This window comes from Nicotiana tabacum, chromosome 20 (assembly GCF_000715075.1).
Source record: "Nicotiana tabacum cultivar K326 chromosome 20, ASM71507v2, whole genome shotgun sequence".
In the NCBI taxonomy this organism is placed as follows: domain Eukaryota; kingdom Viridiplantae; phylum Streptophyta; class Magnoliopsida; order Solanales; family Solanaceae; genus Nicotiana; species Nicotiana tabacum.
The window spans coordinates 64,754,103-64,764,548 of record NC_134099.1 but is presented as its reverse complement, the minus strand read 5'-3'; the positions used below and the strand labels follow the sequence as shown (position 1 = coordinate 64,764,548).

The following is a 10,446-nucleotide window of genomic DNA, read 5'->3' as shown; positions in this document are numbered from 1 at the left end:
TGGAAATTGGAATCTCAGATAAAACATAATTAGCATCAATCCAAATAGCTCATCTGTTTGTTAGATTTTGCTGAAATAGAGTAAAGAAACTTCCTAAAAACTAAAATTTGTCATATCTTAATTACTTTCCTTAAATCACTCTAGAATTGAGTATGTTCTTATGTTTGTAAAACCTAAAGTATATTTTAAAAGTTTAAACAAGTCATGATTCTACTATCCAAAAGAAGTCAGTACAAATACATGAAGGAATAACTTGTACGGGAAATTTACATATACTAAAATATTTTGGAAATTTCGTTTTGTTAACAAATATTCAGCAAATTACATTCTCTAAATTTCAGACGGAGGCTAATCTAACCATGGTTAAAAATTAACCACATGGTTAGGGCGTAACCTCCAAAATAACAAAATATAAATGGCCTGGCTACAAAGAAATTGCTTTCAACTCTGTTATTTTGAAATAAAATAATTCATATATATTTGCAAATTCCTCTAGGGTTAAAATTATTGTTGGGAGATTCGACGGGCGAGTGACTTTATGCTGTTCAGATTATTGGGTTGATACGTATATTTTTATCTGATCAAGTTATAGTGTGTTATGCTGTAAATATTTTCTGCATTGTTTTTTCTCCTCTTTTTTTCCCCCTTCTTTTGTTCTTTTGTGTTTCAAGCTGAGGTGACTTGGAATTTAGGGTTTTATAAGCTTTCTAATTTCATGAACCTTATATGTTGTTGCTCCTTTAAATTTGTTGGTTTGATGTATCTATTGCTTCATAGTTGATTTGTCGAGAGAGAGAGAGAGAGAGAGAAGACGAGAGATTAGTTTTCATGCCAATATGGGTTGGTTTCCGTAAGTTTGTTAATGCAGTATGTGAATTTCTTGTTGGTTCTTCATGCACCTTTTATTAGACCATAGGTGGAATTAAATTGCAGAATTGGAAAATGGAGTTAATAATATTTAGGAACTTGGGTTCAAAGTAGATGCATTTATTTGGTGGCGAGTAATGTGAGAGATTTTTTGTTATTACTTTGCATCTGTTCTATCATTTTAACTGTTTTGTCGGTTTCTTTGATTTGGCTTCCCCTTAAACCCGTAATTTAGGGATAAGTTTTAATATTCGGTTTATATCAATCATTGACTGGATAATGCAAAAGTTTTTGGAATTCATAAATAGGAAAGATATATTCATCTTTGTTAGTCTCTTATGGTGTTTGCCAGCAGCTTCCACAAGCCATATGCAGTTTGCTAAGTGATGAATTAAATTTGGGTTTCACAGATTTGGAATTATACACTTGTGATAAAGTTCATATAATACACATCATTGAGTCATGTTCGTAGCAATCAATCAACAGTTTGAGTCTTAAGGCAAATGGAGTGTAATAAAGATGAAGCCATTAGGGCCAAAGAAATTGACCGAGCAGATGTTAAGCAACAAGGACATTGATGGAGCTCAAAAATTCGCTATGAAGACTCAAAACCTTTTCCCAGGCGTTGATGGCCTTTCTCACTTCATATTTATGTAGCTTCGGAAAAGAAAATAAATGGTGAAGTTGATCTCTATGGAATCCTTTCTGTAGATCCCTCTGCTGATGTTGAAACAATAAGAAAACATTACAGAAGGCTTGCTCTAGCTCTTCACCCTGATAAAAACAAATCCGTAGGAGGCGGATGGGGCATTTAAGATTCTCTCTGAAGTCTGAAGCATGGAATTTGTTGTCTGACCGAGCTAAAAGGATGACTTATGACCAGAAACACGCTATGAGGAATGTTGGCGTTGGAAATCCATCAATGCGAGGCAGGTCAAATGGTTTTCATAATTTCACTATCGATCCAGCAAGGGCAAGAAATTCAACTACTGCTAATTTCCACCCTGTCCCCGTGGCTTCTCAGCCATCAAAACCTGCTACATTCTGGACCTCTTGCGATCGATGTTCGATTAAATATGAATATTGGAAAGTTCACCTCAACAGAGTTCTTGTCTGCCCCAACTGTCACCAGCCATTTTGGGCTAAGGAGCTAGGTGCTCCTCCTGTAAATGGACATGCATCATCTAATACAGGGCCTTTCTTCCAGCAGCAGCAGCAGGGTACAAATTGTCATGCTGCTAATGGATCGTCTGCTTCAGCTTTCAATATGGGGATACCTGGACATTCTGGCTTTGGCTCAAACATAGGAGCAAACAGTCAGCAGGCTCAGGATTTTAAGTTAAGAGGTTGTAATGGGGTGCCCCCCTATGCTGCTTCCCCTACGCACGTTACATCCAATGGCCACCCGGCTGGTCAATTCTTGGAAGAGAGTACATGAATAAGCAGCTGTAAATACACCAAACATGGAGGATTTTCCTCAGAAAATTAATAAAACTTATACTGGTTTTTACCCTAATTTGGGTTCCCATTCTGCACAAGCTGACAGGGTAAAGAAAAAGAGACACATAAATGAGCAGAAAGCAACTAGTAAAAGAAGAGCAACGATGAATCAATTGGTAGGAAAAGCTAGATCTGGCAGCCATGGAATCGTGCATGGAAATGAGAATGGTGTTTTGAGAGCTGAGCGAGTTGTTGTTGTGGGTAGCAATAAGCCTCAGAGTTCAAGAGAGTTGTCTCAGTCAGAAGTTCGCAATATGCTGGTGGAGAAGGCTAGGACGGAGATCTGCAAGAAGCTGAATGAATGGAGCACAACTTCTGCATCTAGGATGTCATATAAGGAGGACAAGGAAACAGAAAAGAAGCAAACTGCTGCTGCCCATACTGCACAAGGATTTCACAAAAATGATTTGAGAAGAGAGGAAACTGTGAATGGTGTATTAGTGAACTCCAGCAAATCATGCAAGCACAAAGAGTCTAGTGTCGTCTCTACTACAAGTGTTGATTCAGAACCAGAAGATACTGAAATTAAGTCTATGAGGGTTCCTGATTCAGATTTTCGAAATTTTGACGAGGATAGAACGGAGAAATTATTTGAAGATAATCAAGTTTGGGCTGCTTATGATAATGATGATGGCATGCCCCATTATTATGCTCTGATTCACAATGTCATAAGTAGAAAGCCATTTAAAGTGCGAATCAGCTGGTAGACCTCTAAAAACAACTCTGAATTTGGGCCAATTAACTGGGTTGGTTCTGGGTTTCTGAAAACAAGTGGAAACTTCAGAATAGGCAAGCATGAAATTAATAAGACACTCAATTCTTTCTCCCACATAGTTAAGTGGACAAAAGGAACCAGAGGCGTTCTCCAAATTTTCCCAGGAAGGGGGATGTAATGTTATGAACTCAACAAAACGATACCTTGATTAAACTTCCAAATAAACTGATTACAATAGAAATGCAAAGGATATAGTCATGAACTAAGGAAATAGTAGTAGAAAGAAAGGAGATGAGGAGACAGAGCCACAGAGAGAAATAGACGAGGAAGAGAGAGACCATGAGAGGGGAGTTTTCCAGATAACAATTCGCCTTACCGTATACTTGCACGAATTGGTAATTATAGTAACTATATTCCTTCTTGTCCAGTAATTCCTTGACACATGTACCTCTAACCTGGGTCCCAGTTGCAGCCCAATAACCTCTTGTTGGGCTATTTCACATCCTGACTCGTGTGCAACCCACTCCCTGGCACAAGTACTTCATTTTGGTTTAGCCCTTTCATAACAGTGGGCTCTGTATAGGAATTGGTTTCCCGAATGGAACGAGCAAACTCAGGATGATGTGATCCACAAATATGATATGGTGGAAGTGCTTGAAGACTACAGTGAGGACGAAGGTGTCAGAGTTGCTCCATTAGCCAAAGTAGCTGGCTTCAAGTCAGTAATCCATCAGCATCAAGACCCTAAACTGATGATGTCCATCTCATTGAAGAAGTATTAGGCATGTGCCTAATAAGAGTTTTCTTTGGTTTGGTAGCCAACCTTGTTGACTTGGTTTGGTTGGTAGCCAACCTTGTTGAATTTCTTTGGTTTGGTAGCCAACTTTGTTGAATTGTGAAAAGTGTGTGTAAATTGTCAAATATGGTAGGCTTTAGAGAGTGAAACTTTGGCTATAAAAGGAGAGCTTCAACTCTCATTTCTACACACCAACAAAGAGAGAAAGAAAGAGTGAGGTTTCACAGACAAGGTATAAGAAAATAGTCTGTGAGGAAAATAGAGAGTGAGCGATATTGTAGTGAGGTGAGAATATCAAAAGAGGGTTATTTCTTTTGAGTGTTGTAGTGGTCTTTGGAGTATTTACCTCCGACCTACAAAGTGTAAAATTCCTTACTATAGTGATATCAGTTGCTCCTCTCGGGGTCGTGGTTTTTTCCCTTATTCAGAAGGGTTTTCCACGTAAAAATTTTGGTGTCATTATTACTCTTTTATTCTTGTTAATTACCGTATCTCGGTGCTACATTATTATTCCGCTTTATTACCGTGAATATTATTTTGGTAAGGGGTTTATTCCCAACAACTGGTATCAGAGCACAGGTTCTGCTCGTTCACTGAAATACTATTCACTGTCGGTAGTACTATACTTGGTGAAAAATAAAAATGTCCGGAGTAAAGTACGAGGTAGCAAAATTCAACGGAGATAACGGTTTCTCAACATGGCAAAGAAGGATGAGAGATCTGCTCATCCAACAAGGATTACACAAGGTTCTAGATGTTGATTCCAAAAAGCCTGATACCATGAAAGCTGAGGATTGGGCTGACTTGGATGAAAGAGCTGCTAGTGCAATCAGGTTGCACTTATCAGATGATGTGGTAAATAACATCATTGATGAAGACACTGCACGTGGAATTTGGACAAGGTTGGAAAGCCTATACATGTCCAAAACGCTGACAAATAAATTGTACCTGAAGAAGCAGTTATACGCCCTACACATGAGTGAAGGTACGAATTTTTTGTCACATTTAAATGTGTTTAACGGACTAATCACACAGCTTGCCAACCTCGGAGTGAAAATCGAGGAAGAAGATAAAGCCATCTTGCTATTGAACTCGTTGCCATCTTCGTACGATAATTTGGCAACAACCATCCTGCATGGTAAGACTACTATTGAGTTGAAAGATGTCACATCAGCTCTTCTACTCAATGAGAAGATGAGAAAGAAGCCTGAAAATCAAGGACAGGCTCTCATCACAGAAGGTAGAGGCAGGAGTTATCAAAGGAGTTCGAACAACTATGGTAGATCCGGAGCTCGTGGGAAGTCAAAGAACCGATCCAAATCAAGAGTCAGAAATTGCTACAACTGTAATCAACCAGGTCACTTCAAAAGAGATTGCCCAAATCCAAGGAAGGGCAAAGGTGAAACCAGTGGCCAGAAGAATGACGACAACACAGCCGCCATGGTGCAAAATAATGATAATGTTGTCCTCTTTATAAATGAGGAAGAGGAATGCATGCACCTGTCAGGTCTAGAGTCGGAATGGGTGGTTGACACAGCGGCATCTCACCATGCCACACCGGTAAGAGATCTTTTTTGCAGATATGTAGCAGGTGATTTCGGCACAGTGAAAATGGGTAACACAAGTTACTCAAAGATTGCGGGGATTGGTGACATTTGTATCAAGACAAATGTCGGATGCACATTGGTTCTAAAGGATGTGCGGCATGTACCTGATTTGCGGATGAACTTGATCTCGGGAATTGCTTTAGACCGAGATGGATACGAGAGTTATTTTTCAAATCAAAAGTGGAGACTCACTAAGGGATCATTGGTGATTGCAAAGGGAGTTGCTCGTGGCACGTTGTACAGGACAAATGCAGAAATATGCCAAGGTGAATTGAACGCGGCACAAGATGAGATTTCTGTAGATTTATGGCACAAAAGAATGGGTCATATGAGCGAGAAGGGATTGCAGATTCTTGCCAAGAAATCACTCATTTCTTATGCCAAAGGTACAACTGTAAAACCTTGTGACTACTGTTTATTTGGTAAGCAGCATAGAGTCTCATTTCAGACATCGTCTGAAAGAAAATTGAATATACTTGATTTAGTATATTCTGATGTTTGCGGCCCAATAGAAATTGAATCAATGGGCGGTAACAAATATTTTGTTACTTTTATTGATGATGCTTCACGAAAATTATGGGTTTATATTTTGAAAACCAAAGATCAGGTGTTTCAAGTTTTCCAGAAATTTCATGCTCTAGTAGAAAGGGAGACGGGTCGAAAGCTAAAGCGCCTCCGAAGTGACAATGGAGGTGAGTACACTTCAAGGGAATTTGAAGAGTATTGTTCAAGTCATGGGATCAGACATGAAAAGACAGTTCCTGGAACCCCACAGCACAATGGTGTAGCCGAGAGGATGAACCGCACCATTGTGGAGAAGGTGAGAAGCATGCTCAGAATGGCTAAACTGCCTAAGTCATTCTGGGGTGAAGCAGTTCAGACAGCCTGTTACCTGATCAATAGGAGTCCATCAGTTCCGTTGGCGTTTGAAATCCCAGAGAGAGTTTGGACCAACAAGGAGGTGTCCTACTCGCATCTGAAGGTGTTCGGTTGTAGAGCTTTTGCACATGTACCAAAAGAGCAGAGAACAAAGCTGGATGATAAATCTGTTCCCTGCATATTTATCGGATATGGAGATGAAGAGTTCGGGTACAGACTGTGGGATCCTGTAAAGAAGAAGGTCATCAGAAGCAGAGATGTAGTCTTCCGAGAAAGTGAAGTTGGAACTGCTGCTGATATGTTAGAAAAGGCGAAAAATGGTATAATTCCTAACTTTGTTACTATTCCTTCTACTTCTAACAATCCCACAAGTGCAGAAAGTACAACCGACGAGGTTGCCGAGCAGGTGGAGCAACCTGGTGAGGTTATTGAGCAGGGGGAGCAACTTGATGAAGGTGTCGAGGAAGTGGAGCACCCCACTCAGGGAGAAAAACAACCTCAACCTCTGAGGAGATCAAAAGGCCAAGGGTAGAGTCATGCAGGTACCCTTCCACAGAGTATGTCCTCATCAGTGATGAGGGGGAGCCAGAAAGTCTTAAGGAGGTGTTGTCCCATCCAGAAAAGAACCAGTGGATGAAAGCTATGCAAGAAGAGATGGAATCTCTACAGAAAAATGGCACATACAAGCTGGTTGAACTTCCAAAGGGTAAAAGACCACTCAAATGCAAATGGGTCTTTAAACTCAAGAAAGATGGAAATGGCAAGCTGGTCAGATACAAAGTTCGATTGGTGGTTAAAGGCTTCGAACAAAAGAAAGGTATTGATTTTGACGAAATTTTCTCACCTGTTGTCAAAATGACTTCTATTCGAACAATTTTGAGCTTAGCAGCTAGCCTAGATCTTGAAGTGGAGCAGTTAGATGTGAAAACTGCATTTCTTCATGGAGATTTGGAAGAGGAGATTTATATGGAGCAGCCAGAAGGATTTGAAGTAGCTGGAAAGAAACACATGGTGTGCAAATTGAATAAGAGTCTTTATGGATTGAAGCAGGCACCAAGGCAGTGGTACATGAAGTTTGACTCATTCATGAAAAGTCAAACATACCTAAAGACCTATTCTGATCCATGTGTATACTTCAAAAGATTTTCTGAGAATAACTTTATTATATTGTTGTTGTATGTGGATGACATGTTAATTGTAGGAAAAGATAAGGGGTTGATAGCAAAGTTGAAAGGAGATCTGTCCAAGTCATTTGATATGAAGGACTTGGGCCCAGCACAACAAATTCTAGGGATGAAGATAGTTCGAGAGAGAACAAGTAGAAAGTTGTGGCTATCTTAGGAGAAGTACATTGAACGTGTACTAGAACGCTTCAACATGAAGAATGCTAAGCCAGTCAGCACACCTCTTGCTGGTCATCTAAAGTTGAGTAAGAAGATGTGTCCTACAACAGTGGAGGAGAAAGGAAACATGGCTAAAGTTCCTTATTCTTCAGCAGTCGGAAGCTTAATGTATGCAATGGTATGTACTAGACCTGATATTGCTCACGCAGTTGGTGTTGTCAGTAGGTTTCTTGAAAATCCTGGAAAGGAACATTGGGAAGCAGTCAAGTGGATACTCAGGTACCTGAGAGGTACCACGGGAGATTGTTTGTGCTTTGGAGGATCTGATCCAATCTTGAAGGGCTATACAGATGCTGATATGGCGGGTGACATTGACAACAGAAAATCCACTACTGGATATTTGTTTACATTTTCAGGGGGAGCTATATCATGGCAGTCTAAGTTGCAGAAGTGCGTTGCACTTTCAACAACTGAAGCAGAGTACATTGCCGCTACAGAAACTGGCAAGGAGATGGTATGGCTCAAACGATTCCTTCAAGAGCTTGGATTGCATCAGAAGGAGTATGTCGTCTATTGTGACAGTCAAAGTGCAATAGACCTTAGCAAGAACTCTATGTACCATGCAAGGACCAAACACATTGATGTGAGATATCATTGGATTCGAGAAATGGTAGATGATGAATCTCTAAAAGTCTTGAAGATTTCTACAAATGAGAATCCCGCAGATATGCTGACCAAGGTGGTACCAAGGAACAAGTTCGAGCTATGCAAAGAACTTGTCGGCATGCATTCAAACTAGAAGACAGTGCTACCTCCTCTGGATGAATGAGACTGGAGGGGAGATTGATGATGTCCATCTCATTGAAGAAGTATTAGGCATGTGCCTAATAAGAGTTTTCTTTGGTTTGGTAGCCAACCTTGTTGACTTGGTTTGGTTGGTAGCCAACCTTGTTGAATTTCTTTGGTTTGGTAGCCAACTTTGTTGAATTGTGAAAAGTGTGTGTAAATTGTCAAATATGGTAGGCTTTAGAGAGTGAAACTTTGGCTATAAAAGGAGAGCTTCAACTCTCATTTCTACACACCAACAAAGAGAGAAAGAAAGAGTGAGGTTTCACAGACAAGGTATAAGAAAATAGTCTGTGAGAAAAATAGAGAGTGAGCGATATTGTAGTGAGGTGAGAATATCAAAAGAGGGTTATTTCTTTTGAGTGTTGTAGTGGTCTTTGGAGTATTTACCTCCGACCTACAAAGTGTAAAATTCCTTACTATAGTGATATCAGTTGCTCCTCTCGGGGTCGTGGTTTTTTCCCTTATTCAGAAGGGTTTTCCACGTAAAAATTTTGGTGTCATTATTACTCTTTTATTCTTGTTAATTACCGTATCTCGGTGCTACATTATTATTCCGCTTTATTACCGTGAATATTATTTTGGTAAGGGGTTTATTCCCAACATAAACATATTCGTGGAATTCCAAGGGAGGAGATGTTCAGGTTCTCTCATCAGGTCCCTTCATACGTGCTCACAGGCAAAGAAGCTCTAAATGCTCCCAAGGGCTGTCGGGAGTTGGATCCTGCAGCCATACCCTTAGAACTTCTTCAAGTCATGATACAAGCTGAGATAGACGCACAGAGAAAAACTGCAGAATCTTCAAAATTAGAAAGGGCAGACCGTGAAAGCCAAGTTAAGGAGAGGTATGGTATTGGCAACGTGATCAACGATAAGGAGGCTACAGTAGAATCCAATACTGTTATCAGAAAACCCCTTTTGACATATTCCAGAAAAAACAAAGCAAAGAAGGTGGAAGGAAAAACAAGTTTGGCAGGTGCACAGATCTCCGGCCTATGAATCACGTAATGTTTTGGCGCTCCGAATAGTTTAAGCTTGCCAGTGATAGAGTAGAATAGATAAAAGATGATGAATTTTTTGTTTCTCTTATTGGTTTTTGCCAATCAAGCAGGGAGCTAAGAGTACAAGTACCTGAATACATACGGAAATTTAAGAACTTTATACAGGATACTTTTGGATAGTAGACCTTGTTCATTATATAATATCTTTTCTTTTCTGTTTGTGATCGCTGTGCGTACTACTTTGACCCTCGCGAAGATGGACTACTGAGGCTTGAAATCACTTTCAACCTAAAATTAAAGTTCTCTGGCTCAGTTCTGGTTTAGTGTTGCAGTCCAAAAGTAAGCTTTAGTTTCCAGGCTTTCATTCATAGGGATAGACTAACCAACACTAAAGCAGCAGACTTGATTGGCGCACTTCGCAATAGCCTTGCATGGTAAAGTCAATTTGGCTTTATGTGCTAAGATTTTTGGGTGTGGGTTTAAATTGCATGCATTAATGTGTATAAATCTTTTAACTATCAAGTTAAGTTGACTTACTAAATAGGTAATTCTTCATAGCAAGCTTGATAGAGTAATAAGCCGCTACAGCAGAGTAAGTTATAAAACTTCTTTATGTTGTTAGCATGTATAACTTGAATCTTTTTGGTATCTATTTCTTTCTTAGCTTTTCTTAGTTGTTTGTTCTTACATTCTTGCTTTCTGCGTGGTGCTCGGAGATCAACCATCTTTGCATGCGTACGGATTGTTATACCTCGTCTACAGAAGACTCATCGTTTTGCTCCACCTTATACCTCTTGTCTAGGGAAGCTCCATCAAATTAATGATAATAGTTGCCTTGTTGAAGATCCTATTGTGGGGAAAAACTCGAGATCATAAAAAATATGTCAGTCAA

The 10,446-nt window shown here is 39.8% G+C and overlaps 1 pseudogene; it reads left to right on the top strand.

The window, feature by feature from the left end:
• Positions 1–479: 479 nt before the first annotated feature.
• On the top strand, positions 480–9,710 carry LOC142174953 (uncharacterized; annotated as a pseudogene).
• Positions 9,711–10,446: the final 736 nt, after the last annotated feature.